The sequence below is a fragment of the Syngnathus scovelli genome, unplaced genomic scaffold, assembly GCF_024217435.2.
Source record: "Syngnathus scovelli strain Florida unplaced genomic scaffold, RoL_Ssco_1.2 HiC_scaffold_87, whole genome shotgun sequence".
NCBI classification, from domain to species: domain Eukaryota; kingdom Metazoa; phylum Chordata; class Actinopteri; order Syngnathiformes; family Syngnathidae; genus Syngnathus; species Syngnathus scovelli.
The window spans coordinates 52,501-74,503 of NW_026061671.1; positions in this window are offsets into that span (position 1 = coordinate 52,501).

Consider the following 22,003-nt stretch of genomic DNA (forward strand, 5'->3'; position numbering starts at 1 on the left):
TAACAAAGGCGACCGGATAGGCAAAGTAAAATCAAAAACAAACAACAATTACAACACAAATACTTGTTTATTAAGCCCAATTTGGCCTGACCAGCATGGCTGGCGCAGCCACGACGGACAGGGTGCTCTGGGGCTGGTTGTGGGACGTGGGCGTGGATGGTAGGACCGTGCCTTTGCTCCTCTCCTTCGGGGGAGGAACTCCCTACATAATCCTAACTCGCCTGTGCCACCTCCACTGCCCCCCACGTTTCCAGTTTCCATTGAGCTCCTGCTGCGTCTGTGCGCTGTCCCCTAAACCGATCCTACCCTAACCCTAACCTAACCCCAAACCCTAACCCCAACCCTAACCCTAACCCTAACCCTAACCCTAATCCAAATCCCTCCCTGACTCCCAATAGGAAAAAAATTCAACCTGTAAATCAAAAATTGGAAATTAAGAAGTCAAAAATTTGAACATAAACACAAAATTGAATATAAACTAAAAAGTGGTTGGAAGTAAATATTTACACTATCAAAAAACAATACTTACCTGATACAAGCCTGAAAAAAGGAAACAAACACAAAATTGAATATAAACTAAAAGTGGTTGGAAGTAAATATTTACACTATCAAAAAACAATACCTACCTGATACAAACCTGAAAAAAGGAAACACAGTTATACTTACCTATGCCGAGATCACATATTCACGCCCAACCGGTGCCTGCAAGAGAAAAAAACAGAAATACACAAGAGCGAAAACAACAAGTTAATAAGCTAAAACAAGTTGATGGGAAATTATCCGGAACGAAACGCAAATTGCTGACATAAAACTATATAAGGACCGCTCAAAGCAGGAAACTCAGTCTCGATGCGGCCATGAAGGAGGAAACAGCTCCACATGCAATAAAACTAAATTTAGCTGCAATTCCCGTGTGCCAGACCTGAGGAAGGCACAAAAGATGCCGAAACGTTGTCGATGGCCACACGGAGGAAATAAAAGGGAGCGCAAATTAGCGCCGATAGGAAAACAATTAGACGCAAAATTATAATTTACCCACGCTCTACCCAGATAGGAGAGCGCATGGATGCCGCACAGAGCAAGATGCTCTCGCTCCACCCAAATAGGGGAGTTGATGAATTAAGTACGAGGTACGACCAATTTGAAAGCAAGTACAGCTGTCAATCTAACATGCCAAATCGAGACTCATTTATTACATATATAACAAAGGCGACCGGATAGGCAAAGTAAAATCAAAAACAAACAACAATTACAACACAAATACTTGTTTATTAAGCCCAATTTGGCCTGACCAGCATGGCTGGCGCAGCCACGACGGACAGGGTGCTCTGGGGCTGGTTGTGGGACGTGGGCGTGGATGGTAGGACCGTGCCTTTGCTCCTCTCCTTCGGGGGAGGAACTCCCTACATAACCCTAACCCTAACCCTAACCCTAACCCCCCCCCCCTACCCTAACCCTAACCCTAACCCCAACCCCTAACCCCAACCCCAACCCTAACCCTAACCCTAACCCTAACCCTAAACCCCTAACCCTAACCCTAACCCTAAACCCCTAACCCTAACCCTAACCCTAAACCCCTAACCCTAACCCTAACCCTAACCCTAACCTGACCCCATTTCCCGATAAGACAAAAACGTCAACCTGCAAGTTAAAATTTGAAAATAAACAAGTCAAAATTTGAACGTAAACACAAATTTGAATAATAATTGCAAATAAGCACTATTTGAGACCAAAAGGCAGTTAAAAGTAAATACTTACCTCAAATAAAATCACAATACTCACCCAAAACAAAAAAATGTGCATACCTATCAAATTTGAATGTAAACAATTGCAAATAAGCATTATTTGGGACAAAAAAAGCAAAAAAAGCAGTTAAAAGTAAATACTTACCCAAAACAAAAATATACTTACCTAATCCGGAGATCACAAATCCACGCCCAATCGGTGCCTGCAAGAAAACAAGTTACTATGCTAAAGAAACAAGCGCAAATCTTTGGCTCCGCCCACTTGGAGGAGTGTATATAAGCACCGTTCGGAGCAGGAGCTCTCAGTCTCGATGCGGCCGTGGAGGAGGAAGCAGCTCTCCATGTGATGAAACTAAACTAAATTTAGATGCAATTCCTGTGTGCCAGACCTGAAGAAGGCACAAAAGATGAACAAAATTTAGCGCAAAATGACGCCGGTACAAAACCAATTGGAAACAAATAGTAATTTACCCACGCTCTACCCAGATAGGAGAGCGCATGGATGCCGCACAGAGCAAGATGCTCTCGCTCCACCCAGATAGGGGAGTCGATGAATTAGGTGCGAGGTACGAATATTTAGTTGAACGCAAGCGCAGCTGTCAATCTTACATGCCAAATCGAGACTCACTTATTAATTATATAACAAAGGCGACCGGATAGGTAAAGTGCAATCAAAAACAAGCATACAATAAGCACAAACACGTGTTCAAGGTCAAAAATGATCTTTATTAAGCCCTAATTAGTCCTGGCCAGCATGGCGGGTGCGGCCGCAACGGGCAGGATGCTCTGGAGCTGGTTGTGGGGTGCGGGCCAGGATGGTAGGACCGTGCCTTTGTTCCTCTCCTTCGGGGGAGGAACTCTTTACCTAATCCTAACTCGCCTGTGCCACCTCCAGTGCCCCCCCCCCCCCCACGTTTCCGGTTTCCATCGAGCTCCTGTTACGTCTGTGTGCTGTCCCCTAAACTGGTCCTATCCCAGCCCTAATCCTAACCTATCCCCCATCCTAACCCTAACCATAACCCTAACCCTAACCCTAATCCTAACCCTAACCCTAACCCTAACCCTAACCTGACCCCATTTCCCGATAAGACAAAAACGTCAACCTGCAAGTTAAAATTTGAAAATAAACAAGTCAAAATTTGAACGTAAACACAAATTTGAATAATAATTGCAAATAAGCACTATTTGAGACCAAAAGGCAGTTAAAAGTAAATACTTACCTCAAATAAAATCACAATACTCACCCAAAACAAAAAAAATGTGCATACATATCAAATTTGAATGTAAACAATTGCAAATAAGCATTATTTGGGACAAAAAAAAGCAAAAAAAGCATTTAAAAGTAAATACTTACCCAAAACAAAAATATACTTACCTAATCCGGAGATCACAAATCCACGCCCAATCGGTGCCTGCAAGAAAACAAGTTACTATGCTAAAGAAACAAGCGCAAATCTTTGGCTCCGCCCACTTGGAGGAGTGTATATAAGCACCGTTCGGAGCAGGAGCTCTCAGTCTCGATGCGGCCGTGGAGGAGGAAGCAGCTCCCCATGTGATGAAACTAAACTAAATTTAGATGCAATTCCTGTGTGCCAGACCTGAAGAAGGCACAAAAGATGCCGAAACGTTGTCGATGGCCACACAGATGAACAAAATTTAGCGCAAAATGACGCCGGTACAAAACCAATTGGAAACAAATAGTAATTTACCCACACTCTACCCAGATAGGAGAGCGCATGGATGCCGCACAGAGCAAGATGCTCTCGCTCCACCCAGATAGGGGAGTCGATGAATTAGGTGCGAGGTACGAATATTTAGTTGAACGCAAGCGCAGCTGTTAATCTTACATGCCAAATCGAGACTCACTTATTAATTATATAACAAAGGCGACCGGATAGGTAAAGTGCAATCAAAAACAAGCATACAATAAGCACAAACACGTGTTCAAGGTCAAAAATGATCTTTATTAAGCCCTAATTAGTCCTGGCCAGCATGGCGGGTGCGGCCGCAACGGGCAGGATGCTCTGGAGCTGGTTGTGGGGTGCGGGCCAGGATGGTAGGACCGTGCCTTTGTTCCTCTCCTTCGGGGGAGGAACTCTTTACCTAATCCTAACTCGCCTGTGCCACCTCCAGTGGCCCCCCCCCACGTTTCCGGTTTCCATCGAGCTCCTGTTACGTCTGTGTGCTGTCCCCTAAACTGGTCCTATCCCAGCCCTAATCCTAACCTATCCCCCATCCTAACCCTAACCATAACCCTAACCCTAATCCTAACCCTAACCCTAACCCTAACCCTAACCTGACCCCATTTCCCGATAAGACAAAAACGTCAACCTGCAAGTTAAAATTTGAAAATAAGTCAAAATTTGAACGTAAACACAAATTTGAATAATAATTGCAAATAAGCACTATTTGAGACCAAAAGGCAGTTAAAAGTAAATACTTACCTCAAATAAAATCACAATACTCACCCAAAACAAAAAAATGTGCATACCTATCAAATTTGAATGTAAACAATTGCAAATAAGCATTATTTGGGACAAAAAAAAGCAAAAAAAGCATTTAAAAGTAAATACTTACCCAAAACAAAAATATACTTACCTAATCCGGAGATCACAAATCCACGCCCAATCGGTGCCTGCAAGAAAACAAGTTACTATGCTAAAGAAACAAGCGCAAATCTTTGGCTCCGCCCACTTGGAGGAGTGTATATAAGCACCGTTCGGAGCAGGAGCTCTCAGTCTCGATGCGGCCGTGGAGGAGGAAGCAGCTCCCCATGTGATGAAACTAAACTAAATTTAGATGCAATTCCTGTGTGCCAGACCTGAAGAAGGCACAAAAGATGCCGAAACGTTGTCGATGGCCACACAGATGAACAAAATTTAGCGCAAAATGACGCCGGTACAAAACCAATTGGAAACAAATAGTAATTTACCCACGCTCTACCCAGATAGGAGAGCGCATGGATGCCGCACAGAGCAAGATGCTCTCGCTCCACCCAGATAGGGGAGTCGATGAATTAGGTGCGAGGTACGAATATTTAGTTGAACGCAAGCGCAGCTGTCAATCTTACATGCCAAATCGAGACTCACTTATTAATTATATAACAAAGGCGACCGGATAGGTAAAGTGCAATCAAAAACAAGCATACAATAAGCACAAACACGTGTTCAAGGTCAAAAATGATCTTTATTAAGCCCTAATTAGTCCTGGCCAGCATGGCGGGTGCGGCCGCAACGGGCAGGATGCTCTGGAGCTGGTTGTGGGGTGCGGGCCAGGATGGTAGGACCGTGCCTTTGTTCCTCTCCTTCGGGGGAGGAACTCTTTACCTAACCCTAACCCTAACCCCTAACCCTAACCCTAACCCCTAACCCTAACCCTAACCCTAAACCCTAAACCCTAACCCTAACCCTGACCCTGACCCTGACCCTAACCCTAACCCTAACACAAAAATATGAACAAAAGTCACCAAATGTTTTCAATAATATAATTACAAATTTGCAAAAACCCAATACACATATATAATCCACCTACCTATGTATTATTTACCTGTAGTTTGAACAGCAATCCGAGATCCTAGACCACGTCTACTTGAAAAACAAAATACATCAAAAACATTAAAAAAAAACAATTAAAAAACATTAAAAACAAAAAACAAAATTAGTATGTTTACATTATTCTACAATACCAATTCCAAGTTGATCAAATTATAATTATTTTGTTTAAACCCAATATGAAGGCTAGTTTAATTATGAAAATTAATTGGAAAATGCAAATATAAGCTAAAACACGTTACATTTCTAAAAAGAAATTTCGAAAAACAAAAAAGATTTAAAACTTCAACCGAGCTGAGGGTATAAAAGGAATCCGCAAGGCAAAGAGCCTTTAGTGCGAATTTGGACTGCAAGCAAGACACATTGCTGCACCTTACAAAACAAAAATACTTTTTCATATAATACATGTGTGCCAGACCTGATGAAGGCTTGAGATAGCCGAAACGTTGTCAGGGCACACATTGCATATTGGCCAGAATAAATCAAAAAAGAAACTTTATTTTTTTAAAAAAACAACTTTATTAAATATATAACAAAGGCAAATTCTAGATCCACAGCCATGGATCAGGGTTGGACGACGGTCCACTATGGCCGACGCCACCGCGTTGCCCGCCGGAACCGTGAGCTGGGGGCTGATTGGAATCCCGGATGGATGGACCGTGCTTTTGCCTTTCCCTCCTCCAGGAGGGGGGGCTCCCACCATAATCCTAACCAGCCTGTGCCTCCTCCGGATCCCTCCAGACCTCCTGGCTCTAGGTTCGATTCCTATGCGACAGTAGTTCGCCAAGGCCGCAGGCAACCGCGTCAGGACCAACGTGGTCCCCCTCCAGCTGCAACCCGGACCTCCAAGTGGAGACCAGCAGAGGCCGGATTTGGTCGCCTGATCCGCAAAATCTATAACTTGATTAAGGTCTACCACCACCTGAACAATGTAGACCCCCAGCAGTGGGCTACACAACCTCGGATGATCACCAGGATGGAGGAGGTGTTGTCCACAATGATCAAGCCGGCATTCCTAGATAGCAGGGTTGTGCGGGACATTGTGGACAATGCCAAGACCTGGGGCAAGACCACCTGCCAGATCCTCAAACGTCATTACGAGTCCCACCTACCGTTCTGCCGGTCCGACATGGAATTTGCACTCCAAGACAACAATCTAGAATGGGAGGCTGCTTTCCAAGTGGCGGTTGGTTGGGCCAAGCGAAATTTTCCACGCCTACTACCAGGCACAATTTCGGAGGTTGAGAACGAGATTTTGGACTTTCTGGAAGACTTGCCGCGCTCCGATCCCAACCCTGACCCCCATCCTACTCCTGGCCCCAGTCCTATTCTCGCCCCCAACCCTAACCCTAACCCCAACCCCAACCCCAACCCTAACCCTAACCCTATCCCAAACCCTAACCTGGAGCTGCGGTTTCCCGCTCCCACTCCGCTCCCACAGCGACCTAGACTCACACCTGTCGCCAAAAAGAAGACCCAAGATTCGGAGCCAGGGGAAGTGGTTGAGATCCAAACCCAAAAATTGACAGTGTCCCTACGCCCGCAGAGGAAGATCGCAGTGGTGGCCAGTAAGCCCAGCCACTTCCCTCCCCACCAGGACCGCCCAAGAGGGGTGTCTACACAAGGGAGTCGGGCTTTGTCCCCTAACCCCAATCCTGACCCTGACCCTGCCCTCAACCCTAACCCTAACCCCAACCCTGACCCTACCCCCAACCCTAAACCTAACCCCAACCCCAACCCTAACCCCAACCCCAACCCATACCCCAATCCCAGTCCCTATCTACGTCCCACCAGGAAGTATCCAGGTAGGTATTAGATGTAAGTGGGTCTAAATAAAATAAAACCAATTTGTCCTAATTATGTTAATTGTCCTACTGTTTGGAAGTTCTGTTGCTGGTGGGACGTAGATAGGGACTGGGATTGGGGTATGGGTTGGGGTTGGGGTTAGGGTTGGGGTTAGGTTTAGGGTTGGGGGTAGGGTCAGGGTTGGGGTTAGGGTTGAGGGTTAGGGTTAGGGTTAGGTAAAGAGTTCCTCCCCCGAAGGAGAGGAACAAAGGCACGGTCCTACCATCCTGGCCCGCACCCCACAACCAGCTCCAGAGCATCCTGCCCGTTGCGGCCGCACCCGCCATGCTGGCCAGGACTAATTAGGGCTTAATAAAGATCGTTTTTGACCTTGAACACGTGTTTGTGCTTATTGTATGCTTGTTTTTGATTGCACTTTACCTATCCGGTCGCCTTTGTTATATAATTAATAAGTGAGTCTCGATTTGGCATGTAAGATTGACAGCTGCGCTTGCGTTCAACTAAATATTCGTACCTCGCACCTAATTCATCGACTCCCCTATCTGGGTGGAGCGAGAGCATCTTGCTCTGTGCAGCATCCATGCGCTCTCCTATCTGGGTAGAGCGTGGGTAAATTACTATTTGTTTCCAATTGGTTTTGTACCGGCGTCATTTTGCGCTAAATTTTGTTCATCTGTGTGGCCATCGACAACGTTTCGGCATCTTTTGTGCCTTCTTCAGGTCTGGCACACAGGAATTGCATCTAAATTTAGTTTAGTTTCATCACATGGGGAGCTGCTTCCTCCTCCACGGCCGCATCGAGACTGAGAGCTCCTGCTCCGAACGGTGCTTATATACACTCCTCCAAGTGGGCGGAGCCAGCGATTTGCGCTTGTTTCTTTAGCATAGTAACTTGTTTTCTTGCAGGCACCGATTGGGCGTGGATTTGTGATCTCCGGATTAGGTAAGTATATTTTTGTTTTGGGTAAGTATTTACTTTTAACTGCTTTTTTTGCTTTTTTTGTCCCAAATAATGCTTATTTGCAATTGTTTACATTCAAATTTGATAGGTAAGCACATTTTTTTGTTTTGGGTGAGTATTGTGATTTTATTTGAGGTAAGTATTTACTTTTAACTGCCTTTTGGTCTCAAATAGTGCTTATTTGAAATTATTGTTCAAATTTGTGTTTACGTTCAAATTTTGACTTGTTTATTTTCAAATTTTAATCTTGCAGGTTGACGTTTTTGTCTTATCGGGAAATGGGGTCAGGTTAGGGTTAGGGTTAGGGTTAGGATTAGGGTTAGGGTTAGGGGTTAGGGGTTAGGTTAGGATGGGGGATAGGTTAGGATTAGGGCTGGGATAGAACCAGTTTAGGGGACAGCACACAGACGTAACAGGAGCTCGATGGAAACCGGAAACGTGGGGGGGGGGGCGCACTGGAGGTGGCACAGGCGAGTTAGGATTAGGTAAAGAGTTCCTCCCCCGAAGGAGAGGAACAAAGGCACGGTCCTACCATCCTGGCCCGCACCCCACAACCAGCTCCAGAGCATCCTGCCCGTTGCGGCCGCACCCGCCATGCTGGCCAGGACTAATTAGGGCTTAATAAAGATCGTTTTTGACCTTGAACACGTGTTTGTGCTTATTGTATGCTTGTTTTTGATTGCACTTTACCTATCCGGTCGCCTTTGTTATATAATTAATAAGTGAGTCTCGATTTGGCATGTAAGATTGACAGCTGCGCTTGCGTTCAACTAAATATTCGTACCTTGCACCTAATTCATCGACTCCCCTATCTGGGTGGAGCGAGAGCATCTTGCTCTGTGCGGCATCCATGCGCTCCCCTATCTGGGTAGAGCGTGGGTAAATTACTATTTGTTTCCAATTGGTTTTGTACCGGCGTCATTTTGCGCTAAATTTTGTTCATCTGTGTGGCCATCGACAACGTTTCGGCATCTTTTGTGCCTTCTTCAGGTCTGGCACACAGGAATTGCATCTAAATTTAGTTTAGTTTCATCACATGGGGAGCTGCTTCCTCCTCCACGGCCGCATCGAGACTGAGAGCTCCTGCTCCGAACGGTGCTTATATACACTCCTCCAAGTGGGCGGAGCCAGCGATTTGCGCTTGTTTCTTTAGCATAGTAACTTGTTTTCTTGCAGGCACCGATTGGGCGTGGATTTGTCATCTCCGGATTAGGTAAGTATATTTTTGTTTTGGGTAAGTATTTACTTTTAACTGCTTTTTTTGCTTTTTTTTGTCCCAAATAATGCTTATTTGCAATTGTTCACATTCAAATTTGATAGGTATGCACATTTTTTTGTTTTGGGTGAGTATTGTGATTTTATTTGAGGTAAGTATTTACTTTTAACTGCCTTTTGGTCTCAAATAGTGCTTATTTGCAATTATTATTCAAATTTGTGTTTACGTTCAAATTTTGACTTGTTTATTTTCAAATTTTAACTTGCAGGTTGACGTTTTTGTCTTATCGGGAAATGGGGTCAGGTTAGGGTTAGGGTTAGGGTTGGGGTTAGGGTTAGGGTTAGGGTTAGGGTTTAGGTTTAGGTTTAGGTTTAGGGTTAGGGGTTAGGGTTAGGTTAGGTTAGGTTAGGTTAGGTTAGGGTTAGGGTTAGGGTTAGGATTATGGTGGGAGCCCCCCCTCCTGGAGGAGGGAAAGGATTAGGTAAAGAGTTCCTCCCCCGAAGGAGAGGAACAAAGGCACGGTCCTACCATCCTGGCCCGCACCCCACAACCAGCTCCAGAGCATCCTGCCCGTTGCGGCCGCACCCGCCATGCTGGCCAGGACTAATTAGGGCTTAATAAAGATCGTTTTCGACCTTGAACACGTGTTTGTGCTTATTGTATGCTTGTTTTTGATTGCACTTTACCTATCCGGTCGCCTTTGTTATATATTTAATAAGTGAGTCTCGATTTGGCATGTAAGATTGACAGCTGCGCTTGCGTTCAACTAAATATTCGTACCTCGCACCTAATTCATCGACTCCCCTATCTGGGTGGAGCGAGAGAATCTTGCTCTGTGCGGCATCCATGCGCTCTCCTATCTGGGTAGAGCGTGGGTAAATTACTATTTGTTTCCAATTGGTTTTGTACCGGCGTCATTTTGCGCTAAATTTTGTTCATCTGTGTGGCCATCGACAACGTTTCGGCATCTTTTGTGCCTTCTTCAGGTCTGGCACACAGGAATTGCATCTAAATTTAGTTTAGTTTCATCACATGGGGAGCTGCTTCCTCCTCCACGGCCGCATCGAGACTGAGAGCTCCTGCTCCGAACGGTGCTTATATACACTCCTCCAAGTGGGCGGAGCCAGCGATTTGCGCTTGTTTCTTTAGCATAGTAACTTGTTTTCTTGCAGGCACCGATTGGGCGTGGATTTGTGATCTCCGGATTAGGTAAGTATATTTTTGTTTTGGGTAAGTATTTACTTTTAACTGCTTTTTTTTTGCTTTTTTTGTCCCAAATAATGCTTATTTGCAATTGTTTACATTCAAATTTGATAGGTATGCACATTTTTTTGTTTTGGGTGAGTATTGTGATTTTATTTGAGGTAAGTATTTACTTTTAACTGCCTTTTGGTCTCAAATAGTGCTTATTTGCAATTATTATTCAAATTTGTGTTTACGTTCAAATTTTGACTTGTTTATTTTCAAATTTTAACTTGCAGGTTGACGTTTTTGTCTTATCGGGAAATGGGGTCAGGTTAGGGTTAGGGTTAGGGTTAGGGTTAGGATTAGGGTTAGGGTTAGGGTTAGGGGTTAGGATGGGGGATAGGTTAGGATTAGGTCTGGGATAGGACCAGTTTAGGGGACAGCACACAGACGTAACAGGAGCTCGATGGAAACCGGAAACGTGGGGGGGGCGCACTGGAGGTGGCACAGGCGAGTTAGGATTAGGTAAAGAGTTCCTCCCCCGAAGGAGAGGAACAAAGGCACGGTCCTACCATCCTGGCCCGCACCCCACAACCAGCTCCAGAGCATCCTGCCCGTTGCGGCCGCACCCGCCATGCTGGCCAGGACTATTTAGGGCTTAATAAAGATCGTTTTTGACCTTGAACACGTGTTTGTGCTTATTGTATGCTTGTTTTTGATTGCACTTTACCTATCCGGTCGCCTTTGTTATATATTTAATAAGTGAGTCTCGATTTGGCATGTAAGATTGACAGCTGCGCTTGCGTTCAACTAAATATTCGTACCTCGCACCTAATTCATCGACTCCCCTATCTGGGTGGAGCGAGAGAATCTTGCTCTGTGCGGCATCCATGCGCTCTCCTATCTGGGTAGAGCGTGGGTAAATTACTATTTGTTTCCAATTGGTTTTGTACCGGCGTCATTTTGCGCTAAATTTTGTTCATCTGTGTGGCCATCGACAACGTTTCGGCATCTTTTGTGCCTTCTTCAGGTCTGGCACACAGGAATTGCATCTAAATTTAGTTTAGTTTCATCACATGGGGTGCTGCTTCCTCCTCCACGGCCGCATCGAGACTGAGAGCTCCTGCTCCGAACGGTGCTTATATACACTCCTCCAAGTGGGCGGAGCCAGCGATTTGCGCTTGTTTCTTTAGCATAGTAACTTGTTTTCTTGCAGGCACCGATTGGGCGTGGATTTGTGATCTCCGGATTAGGTAAGTATATTTTTGTTTTGGGTAAGTATTTACTTTTAACTGCTTTTTTTGCTTTTTTTGTCCCAAATAATGCTTATTTGCAATTGTTTACTTTCAAATTTGATAGGTATGCACATTTTTTTTGTTTTGGGTGAGTATTGTGATTTTATTTGAGGTAAGTATTTACTTTTAACTGCCTTTTGGTCTCAAATAGTGCTTATTTGCAATTATTGTTCAAATTTGTGTTTACGTTCAAATTTTGACTTGTTTATTTTCAAATTTTAACTTGCAGGTTGACGTTTTTGTCTTATCGGGAAATGGGGTCAGGTTAGGGTTAGGGTTAGGGTTAGGATTATGGTGGGAGCCCCCCCTCCTGGAGGAGGGAAAGGCAAAAGCACGGTCCATCCATCCGGGATTCCAATCAGCCCCCAGCTCACGGTTCCGGCGGGCAACGCGGTGACGTCGGCCATAGTGGACCGTCGTCCAACCGTGATCCATGGCTGTGGATCTAGAATTTGCCTTTGTTATATATTTAATAAAGTTGTTTTTTTAAAAAAATAAAGTGTCTTTTTTGATTTATTCTGGCCAATATGCAATGTGTGCCCTGACAACGTTTCGGCTATCTCAAGCCTTCATCAGGTCTGGCACACATGTATTATATGAAAAACTATTTTTGTTTTGTAAGGTGCAACAATGTGTCTTGCTTGCAGTCCAAATTCGCACTAAAGGCTCTTTACCTTGCGGATTCCTTTTATACCCTCAGCTCGGTTGAAGTTTTAAATCTTTTTTGTTTTTCGAAATTTCGTTTTAGAAATGTAACGTGTTTTAGCTTATATTTGCATTTTCCAATTAATTTTCATAATTAAACTAGCCTTCATATTGGGTTTAAACAAAATAATTATAATTTGGTCAACTTGGAATTGGTATTGTAGAATAATGTAAACATACTAATTTTGTTTTTTGTTTTTTAATGTTTTTTAATTGTTTTTTTTAATGTTTTTGATGTATTTTGTTTTTCAAGTAGACGTGGTCTAGGATCTCGGATTGGTGTTCAAACTACAGGTAAATAATACATAGGTAGGTGGATTGTATATGTGTATTGGGTTTTTGCAAATTTGTAATTATATTATTGAAAACATTTGGTGACTTTTGTTCATATTTTATTGTTATTCCGTTTTGTCAATTTTTTCTGCTTTTTTTCAGGTGGGCGTGGTCCGGGGACCAGACGCGTGGTTCCAATTGGAGGTAAGTATCCAGGTAGGTATTAGATGTAAGTGGGTTTAAATAAAATAAAACCAATTTGTCCTAATTATGTTAATTGTCCTACTGTTTGGAAGTTCTGTTCCTGGTGGGACGTAGATAGGGACTGGGATTGGGGTATGGGTTGGGGTTGGGGTTAGGGTTGGGGTTAGGTTTAGGGTTGGGGGTAGGGTCAGGGTTGGGGTTAGGGTTGAGGGCAGGGTTAGGATTGGGGTTAGGGGACAAAGCCCAACTCCCTTGTGTAGACACCCCTCTTGGGCGGTCCTGGTGGGGAGGGGAGTGGCTGGGCTTACTGGCCACCACTGCGATCTTCCTCTGCGGGCGTAGGGACACTGTCAATTTTTGGGTTTGGATCTCAACCACTTCCCCTGGCTCCGAATCTTGGGTCTTCTTTTTGGCGACAGGTGTGAGTCTAGGTCGCTGTGGGAGCGGAGTGGGAGCGGGAAACCGCAGCTCCAGGTTAGGGTTTGGGATAGGGTTAGGGTTGGGGTTAGGGTTGGGGGCGAGAATAGGACTGGGGCTAGGAGTAGGGTGGGGGTCAGGGTTGGGATCGGAGCGCGGCAAGTCTTCCAGAAAGTCCAAAATCTCGTTCTCAACCTCCGAAATTGTGTCTGGTAGTAGGCGTGGAAAATTTCGCTTGGCCCAACCAACCGCCACTTGGAAAGCAGCCTCCCATTCTAGATTGGTGTCTTGGAGTGCAAATTCCATGTCGGACCGGCAGAACGGTAGGTGGGACTCGTAATGACGTTTGAGGATCTGGCAGGTGGTCTTGCCCCAGGTCTTGGCATTGTCCACAATGTCCCGCACAACCCCGCTATCTAGGAATGCCGGCTTGATCATTGTGGACAACACCTCCTCCATCCTGGTGATCATCCGAGGTTGTGTAGCCCACTGCTGGGGGTCTACATTGTTCAGGTGGTGGTAGACCTTAATCAAGTTATAGATTTTGCGGATCAGGCGACCAAATCCGGCCTCTGCTGGTCTCCACTTGGAGGTCCGGGTTGCAGCTGGAGGGGGACCACGTTGGTCCTGACGCGGTTGCCTGCGGCCTTGGCGAACTACTGTCGCATAGGAATCGAACCTAGAGCCAGGAGGTCTGGAGGGATCCGGAGGAGGCACAGGCTGGTTAGGATTATGGTGGGAGCCCCCCCTCCTGGAGGAGGGAAAGGCAAAAGCACGGTCCATCCATCCGGGATTCCAATCAGCCCCCAGCTCACGGTTCCGGCGGGCAACGCGGTGACGTCGGCCATAGTGGACCGTCGTCCAACCCTGATCCATGGCTGTGGATCTAGAATTTGCCTTTGTTATATATTTAATAAAGTTGTTTTTTTAAAAAAATAAAGTTTCTTTTTTGATTTATTCTGGCCAATATGCAATGTGTGCCCTGACAACGTTTCGGCTATCTCAAGCCTTCATCAGGTCTGGCACACATGTATTATATGAAAAACTATTTTTGTTTTGTAAGGTGCAACAATGTGTCTTGCTTGCAGTCCAAATTCGCACTAAAGGCTCTTTGCCTTGCGGATTCCTTTTATACCCTCAGCTCGGTTGAAGTTTTAAATGTTTTTTGTTTTTCGAAATTTCGTTTTAGAAATGTAACGTGTTTTAGCTTATATTTGCATTTTCCAATTAATTTTCATAATTAAACTAGCCTTCATATTGGGTTTAAACAAAATAATTATAATTTGGTCAACTTGGAATTGGTATTGTAGAATAATGTAAACATACTAATTTTGTTTTTTGTTTTTTAATGTTTTTTAATTGTTTTTTTTAATGTTTTTGATGTATTTTGTTTTTCAAGTAGACGTGGTCTAGGATCTCGGATTGCTGTTCAAACTACAGGTAAATAATACATAGGTAGGTGGATTATATATGTGTATTGGGTTTTTGCAAATTTGTAATTATATTATTGAAAACATTTGGTGACTTTTGTTCATATTTTTGTGTTATTCCGTTTTGTCAATTTTTTCTGCTTTTTTTCAGGTGGGCGTGGTCCGGGGACCAGACGCGTGGTTCCAATTGGAGGTAAGTATCCAGGTAGGTATTAGATGTAAGTGGGTCTAAATAAAATAAAACCAATTTGTCCTAATTATGTTAATTGTCCTACTGTTTGGAAGTTCTGTTCCTGGTGGGACGTAGATAGGGACTGGGATTGGGGTATGGGTTGGGGTTGGGGTTGGGGTTAGGGTTGGGGTTAGGTTTAGGGTTGGGGGTAGGGTCAGGGTTGGGGTTAGGGTTGAGGGCAGGGTTAGGTTTGGGGTTAGGGGACAAAGCCCGGCTCCCTTGTGTAGACACCCCTCTTGGGCGGTCCTGGTGGGGAGGGAAGTGGCTGGGCTTACTGGCCACCACTGCGATCTTCCTCTGCGGGCGTTAGGGTTAGGGTTAGGGTTAGGGTTAGGGTTAGGTTTATAAGGTTATCTCGCTACACATTCCCCAAAGGGTCCGCCGACCCAGTTGGTTAGATAGAAGGCAGCGGAAGGCACAGGCCGGCGCATGTCTCCTTCAGTAAACCTCGCCGTACCGGAGTCGCATAAATTCTGGAATGGGTACGAAGGACGGCGAAGTGAGAATGCACCTCAACCAGAACCTCCCCCGAGTAGCTGAGGCGCTACCCAGGTCTTCGGCCAGCAAGATGGAAAAATAGTGAAAAGTGAGAGAAGAAAGCAACCTAAAGTCCTACCCTTGGATTATATTATGTCTATTAACTTTGAAGTATTTTTGACCTAATATCTTGTTTTTATATTCAACCAACAGCTTTCTTTAGAAGGGATCCCATTAAGTCGTCTTTGTTGTGGGTAATTTGAGCGTCAGAATTTCGTAGACACGTCATCAGTAGTGGACCTTGGGGTCACAGAGTGTTTCGGCCATTATCACCAGACACCCTCGCCCAAGGGAGGCCCCGCCGGGGTTGATCGAGCCCCGGTGTGTGTCTACCTAGTCAATTAAAATTACAGTTATTTGTCAAGTCAACTGCCCAGCTTTAACGCAGACAGAAAAGATCAATAGGTCAGTCTTTGTCTCTTTTAATTTATTGATTCATTGAATTTAAACCATCATTACGTATGTTTGTACTTAACTCAATGTTATATTATTTCATTTAAGTTTCTGGCCAAGTTTATCAGCATAATTGGAGGTCTGCCTGTAGTCCAATTGTGATGAAAACCCTTTAAACCATTATATCCACGCAATTAATATTATTTTATCAAAAGGACTGTGTTTGTATCAGCCGTTTATCTGACATTTATCAACCAGAAAAGTCTTACCTTAGGAGATTGTCATTCCCAGCGCCACTTTCTTGGTTCACGGTGTCACTGTCAATGGCAAATTCCCATGAGCCTCTGCGAAGTGTCACGGCGGCTCGTCAACCAATCCCGTCCCTAAACCTATCTAACAATGTGATAAGCACTAAATAAAGTTAGATAAAACCCATTTGTGTCGTTTAATTGTGTTAACTGTTCCCCTGCAACCGCAAATTTAATTCGCAACAACATATTTGGAAATAAATCGATTAACGCAAATCGCGGCTATTTAGCATTAGCAAGCCGGAAGTACCCAAAGCCCTTGCCAAGTATCCCAACGGCTTCCGTACCACAAATATTTTCCAAAACTCATACCACAAAGTGTTAAAAAGCGAATAAACTTCCATTAAGGTCATTGGTATTATTCAAATGCATTAACCGGTCCCATTTATCCGTAAATTCCATTGCTAACATTAATAAGATCGCATATTTAGGACGAAATCGCTCTTCCTCCTTCTTCTCTTTTCTTTTTTGGCGTACCGGCGCCAACGTCATGAGCATTAGCAACCCGGAAGTACCCACAAGCCCTCGCACTAGCAACCCGGAAGTACCTATAACCCCTGCAAAATGTCGTAGTGGACCCCGTTAATCGAAAATATTATTAAAATTACCCATCCCAGTGATAATAACAGAATACATTTCGATTGCTTTTGTTAACTCGCACTACCCGGTCACTATTGTCCGTAAATCCACTCGCCCACCACAATAATAAAACTGTGCAATTAAAACGAAATAGCCGTGCGCGTCAAGTGGCTAGTAAACGTTAGCCAAGCCGGAAGTATCCGTGATGACGCTTACATTGTCATGGCAACCAACTGTCCCCAAGCGTATTCATTACAATATCCACCCCAAAAGCGATCAAAATAAACAAAATGTTAAAAAACAATTTAATACTATCTATTAGCGTTATTCCCACTTATTTATTTCTACATTTAAAAGATAATAATAACCAATTAGTGATTCTATCCAACTAAGCCCTGTTTGCCAGACAGCCATTTTATGTGTCTATGGCGCCCTCGTGTGTACTCTCCCGTCCTCTATCCTCTCTTTTAGTCTGGAAAGAAAACTCCCTTAGAATTTGTTCGAGTTAAGAATAGAGTCTGATTAAAGTTTAGACTTTTCTTTTTTATTTTGGTCAAAATTAAAAAAAAGGAGAGAGAAAGAGAGAGAGAAAGAGAGAGAGCGCGAGAGAGCGAGAGAGGGAGAGAGAAAGAGAGAGAGAACGAGAGAGCGAGAGAGCGAGAGAGCAAGAGAGAGAGAGAGAGAGAGAGAGAGAGAGGGCAAAAGAGAGAGAGAGAGAGAGAGAGCGAGAGAGAGAGAGAGAGAGAGCGAGAGAGAGAGAAAGAGAGAGAAAAAAACGAGGGAACGAGAGAGCAAGAGAGAGAGCGAGAGAGAGAGAGGGAGCGAGAGAGAGAGAGGTTAGGGTTAGGGTCAGGGTCAGGGTTAGGGTTAGAGAGAAAGAGAGAGAGAGAGAGAGAGCGAGAGAGAGAGGGAGAGAGAGAAAAAAGAGAGAGAAAACGAGAGAGCGAGAGAGAGAGAGAGAGAGAGAGAGGTTAGGGTCAGGGTTAGGGTTAGGGTTAGAGAGAAAGAGAGAGAGAGCGCGAGAGGGAGAGAGAGAAAGCGAGAGAGAAAACGAGAGAGCGAGAGAGCAAGAGAGAGCGAGAGCGAGAGAGAGAGAGAGAGAGAGAGAGGTTAGGGTTAGGGTTAGAGAGAAAGAAAGAGAGAGAGAGAGAGCGAGAGAGCAAGAGAGAGGGAGAGAGAACGAGAGAGAACGAGAGTACGAGAGTACGAGAGAGAGAGAGAGAGAGAGAGAGAGAGAGAGAGAGAGAGAGAGAGAGGGAGACCACGGATGGGTAATGGGAAATGTGACTGCATCTCAACCAAAACCCCGAGTTTTCTGACCCGACACATGGTCTTATATCCCTCCCCCCCTAGGATAGAAAAGGGGAGGAGAGATGTGGGGGAGAGAAAACATATGTAGAAAGGAAATTGGGAAAATAAGAAAAGTATGCGACTCGGTAATTTGGGTCAGGGAATACTGGGATGTCCGATAGGCTCAGGCGAGTTAGGTTTATAAGGTTATCTCGCTACACATTCCCCAAAGGGTCCGCCGACCCAGTTGGTTAGATAGAAGGCAGCGGAAGGCACAGGCCGGCGCATGTCTCCTTCAGTAAACCTCGCCGTACCGGAGTCGCATAAATTCTGGAATGGGTACGAAGGACGGCGAAGTGAGAATGCACCTCAACCAGAACCTCCCCCGAGTAGCTGAGGCGCTACCCAGGTCTTCGGCCAGCAAGATGGAAAAATAGTGAAAAGTGAGAGAAGAAAGCAACCTAAAGTCCTACCCTTGGATTATATTATGTCTATTCACTTTGAAGTATTTTTGACCTAATATCTTGTTTTTATATTCAACCAACAGCTTTCTTTAGAAGGGATCCCATTAAGTCGTCTTTGTTGTGGGTAATTTGAGCGTCAGAATTTCGTAGACACGTCATCAGTAGTGGACCTTGGGGGTCACAGAGTGTTTCGGCCATTATCACCAGACACCCTCGCCCAAGGGAGGCCCCGCCGGGGTTGATCGAGCCCCGGTGTGTGTCTACCTAGTCAATTAAAATTACAGTTATTTGTCAAGTCAACTGCCCAGCTTTAACGCAGACAGAAAAGATCAATAGGTCAGTCTTTGTCTCTTTTAATTTATTGATTCATTGAATTTAAACCATCATTACGTATGTTTGTACTTAACTCAATGTTATATTATTTCATTTAAGTTTCTGGCCAAGTTTATCAGCATAATTGGAGGTCTGCCTGTAGTCCAATTGTGATGAAAACCCTTTAAACCATTATATCCACGCAATTAATATTATTTTATCAAAAGGACTGTGTTTGTATCAGCCGTTTATCTGACATTTATCAACCAGAAATATCTTACCTTAGGAGATTGTCATTCCCAGCGCCACTTTCTTGGTTCACGGTGTCACTGTCAATGGCAAATTCCCATGAGCCTCTGCGAAGTGTCACGGCAGCTCGTCAACCAATCCCGTCCCTAAACCTATCTAACAATGTGATAAGCACTAAATAAAGTTACCGTATTTGCCGGTGTACAGGTCGACTCGGTGTATAAGTCGACCCCCTAAAATTCGACGGAAATTTACGATTTTATGATATATCCTTTGTATAAGTCGAGCTCAATTGTTGCATTATATTAAACTTCAAAATTCAATATGCGAAATTTATTGACGAAATGTGTTCAAATTCTGGGAGGCCGTGCGCATGCTGCTGTTTATAAGCACCGCGGAGGAGATCGCGGCCGGCGAGCTCGCGCACGCCGCCCGGCACCAACGGGAGGCCGGAAATAGCTCCAAGCCGAGCGGATCGGCACTTTATAAGCACCGCGGAGGTGGTCGCGGCGCCTCATTCGACTTCCAGCGGCCGGCGAGCTCGCGCACCCGCCCGGCACATCCGGGAGGCCGTGCGCACGAGCCAAGTGGCCGAAAATAGCCCCCGCCGAGCGGATCGGCTGTTTATAAGCACCGCGGAGGTGGTCGCGGCGCCTCATTCGACTTCCAGCGGCCGGCGAGCTCGCGCACCCGCCCGGCACATCCGGGAGGCCGTGCGCACGAGCCAAGTGGCCGAAAATAGCCCCCGCCGAGCGGATCGGCTGTTTATAAGCACCGCGGAGGTGGTCGCGGCGCCTCATTCGACTTCAAGCGGCCGGCGAGCTCGCGCACCCGCCCGGCACATCCGGGAGGCCGTGCGCACGAGCCAAGTGGCCGAAAATAGCCCCCGCCGAGCGGATCGGCTGTTTATAAGCACCGCGGAGGTGGTCGCGGCGCCTCATTCGACTTCCAGCGGCCGGCGAGCTCGCGCACCCGCCCGGCACATCCGGGAGGCCGTGCGCACGAGCCAAGTGGCCGAAAATAGCCCCCGCCGAGCGGATCGGCTGTTTATAAGCACCGCGGAGGTGGTCGCGGCGCCTCATTCGACTTCAAGCGGCCGGCGAGCTCGCGCACCCGCCCGGCACATCCGGGAGGCCGTGCGCACGAGCCAAGTGGCCGAAAATAGCCCCCGCCGAGCGGATCGGCTGTTTATAAGCACCGCGGAGGTGGTCGCGGCGCCTCATTCGACTTCCAGCGGCCGGCGAGCCTGCGCACCCGCCCGGCACATCCGGGAGGCCGTGCGCACGAGCCAAGTGGCCGAAAATAGCCCCCGCCGAGCGGATCGGCTGTTTATAAGCACCGCGGAGGTGGTCGCGGCGCCTCATTCGACTTCCAGCGGCCGGCGAGCTCGCGCACCCGCCCGGCACATCCGGGAGGCCGTGCGCACGAGCCAAGTGGCCGAAAATAGCCCCCGCCGAGCGGATCGGCTGTTTATAAGCACCGCGGAGGTGGTCGCGGCGCCTCATTCGACTTCAAGCGGCCGGCGAGCTCGCGCACCCGCCCGGCACATCCGGGAGGCCGTGCGCACGAGCCAAGTGGCCGAAAATAGCCCCCGCCGAGCGGATCGGCTGTTTATAAGCACCGCGGAGGTGGTCGCGGCGCCTCATTCGACTTCCAGCGGCCGGCGAGCTCGCGCACCCGCCCGGCACATCCGGGAGGCCGTGCGCACGAGCCAAGTGGCCGAAAATAGCCCCCGCCGAGCGGATCGGCTGTTTATAAGCACCGCGGAGGTGGTCGCGGCGCCTCATTCGACTTCCAGCGGCCGGCGAGCTCGCGCACCCGCCCGGCACATCCGGGAGGCCGTGCGCACGAGCCAAGTGGCCGAAAATAGCCCCCGCCGAGCGGATCGGCTGTTTATAAGCACCGCGGAGGTGGTCGCGGCGCCTCATTCGACTTCCAGCGGCCGGCGAGCCTGCGCACCCGCCCGGCACATCCGGGAGGCCGTGCGCACGAGCCAAGTGGCCGAAAATAGCCCCCGCCGAGCGGATCGGCTGTTTATAAGGGTTAGGGTTAGGGTTAGGGTTAGGGTTAGGGTTAGGGGTTAGGGTTAGGGGTTAGGGTTAGGGTTAGGGTTAGGGGTTAGGGGTTAGGGTTAGGGTTAGGGTTAGGGGTTAGGGTTAGGGTTAGGGTTAGGATTATGGTGGGAGCCCCCCCTCCTGGAGGAGGGAAAGGCAAAAGCACGGTCCATCCATCCGGGATTCCAATCAGCCCCCAGCTCACGGTTCCGGCGGGCAACGCGGTGGCGTCGGCCATAGTGGACCGTCGTCCAACCCTGATCCATGGCTGTGGATCTAGAATTTGCCTTTGTTATATATTTAATAAAGTTGTTTTTTTAAAAAAATAAAGTTTCTTTTTTGATTTATTCTGGCCAATATGCAATGTGTGCCCTGACAACGTTTCGGCTATCTCAAGCCTTCATCAGGTCTGGCACACATGTATTATATGAAAAAGTATTTTTGTTTTGTAAGGTGCAGCAATGTGTCTTGCTTGCAGTCCAAATTCGCACTAAAGGCTCTTTGCCTTGCGGATTCCTTTTATACCCTCAGCTCGGTTGAAGTTTTAAATCTTTTTTGTTTTTCGAAATTTCGTTTTACAAATGTAACATGTTTTAGCTTATATTTGCATTTTCCAATTAATTTTCATAATTAAACTAGCCTTCATATTGGGTTTAAACAAAATAATTATAATTTGATCAACTTGGAATTGGTATTGTAGAATAATGTAAACATACTAATTTTGTTTTTTGTTTTTTAATGTTTTTTAATTGTTTTTTTAATGTTTTTTGATGTATTTTGTTTTTCAAGTAGACGTG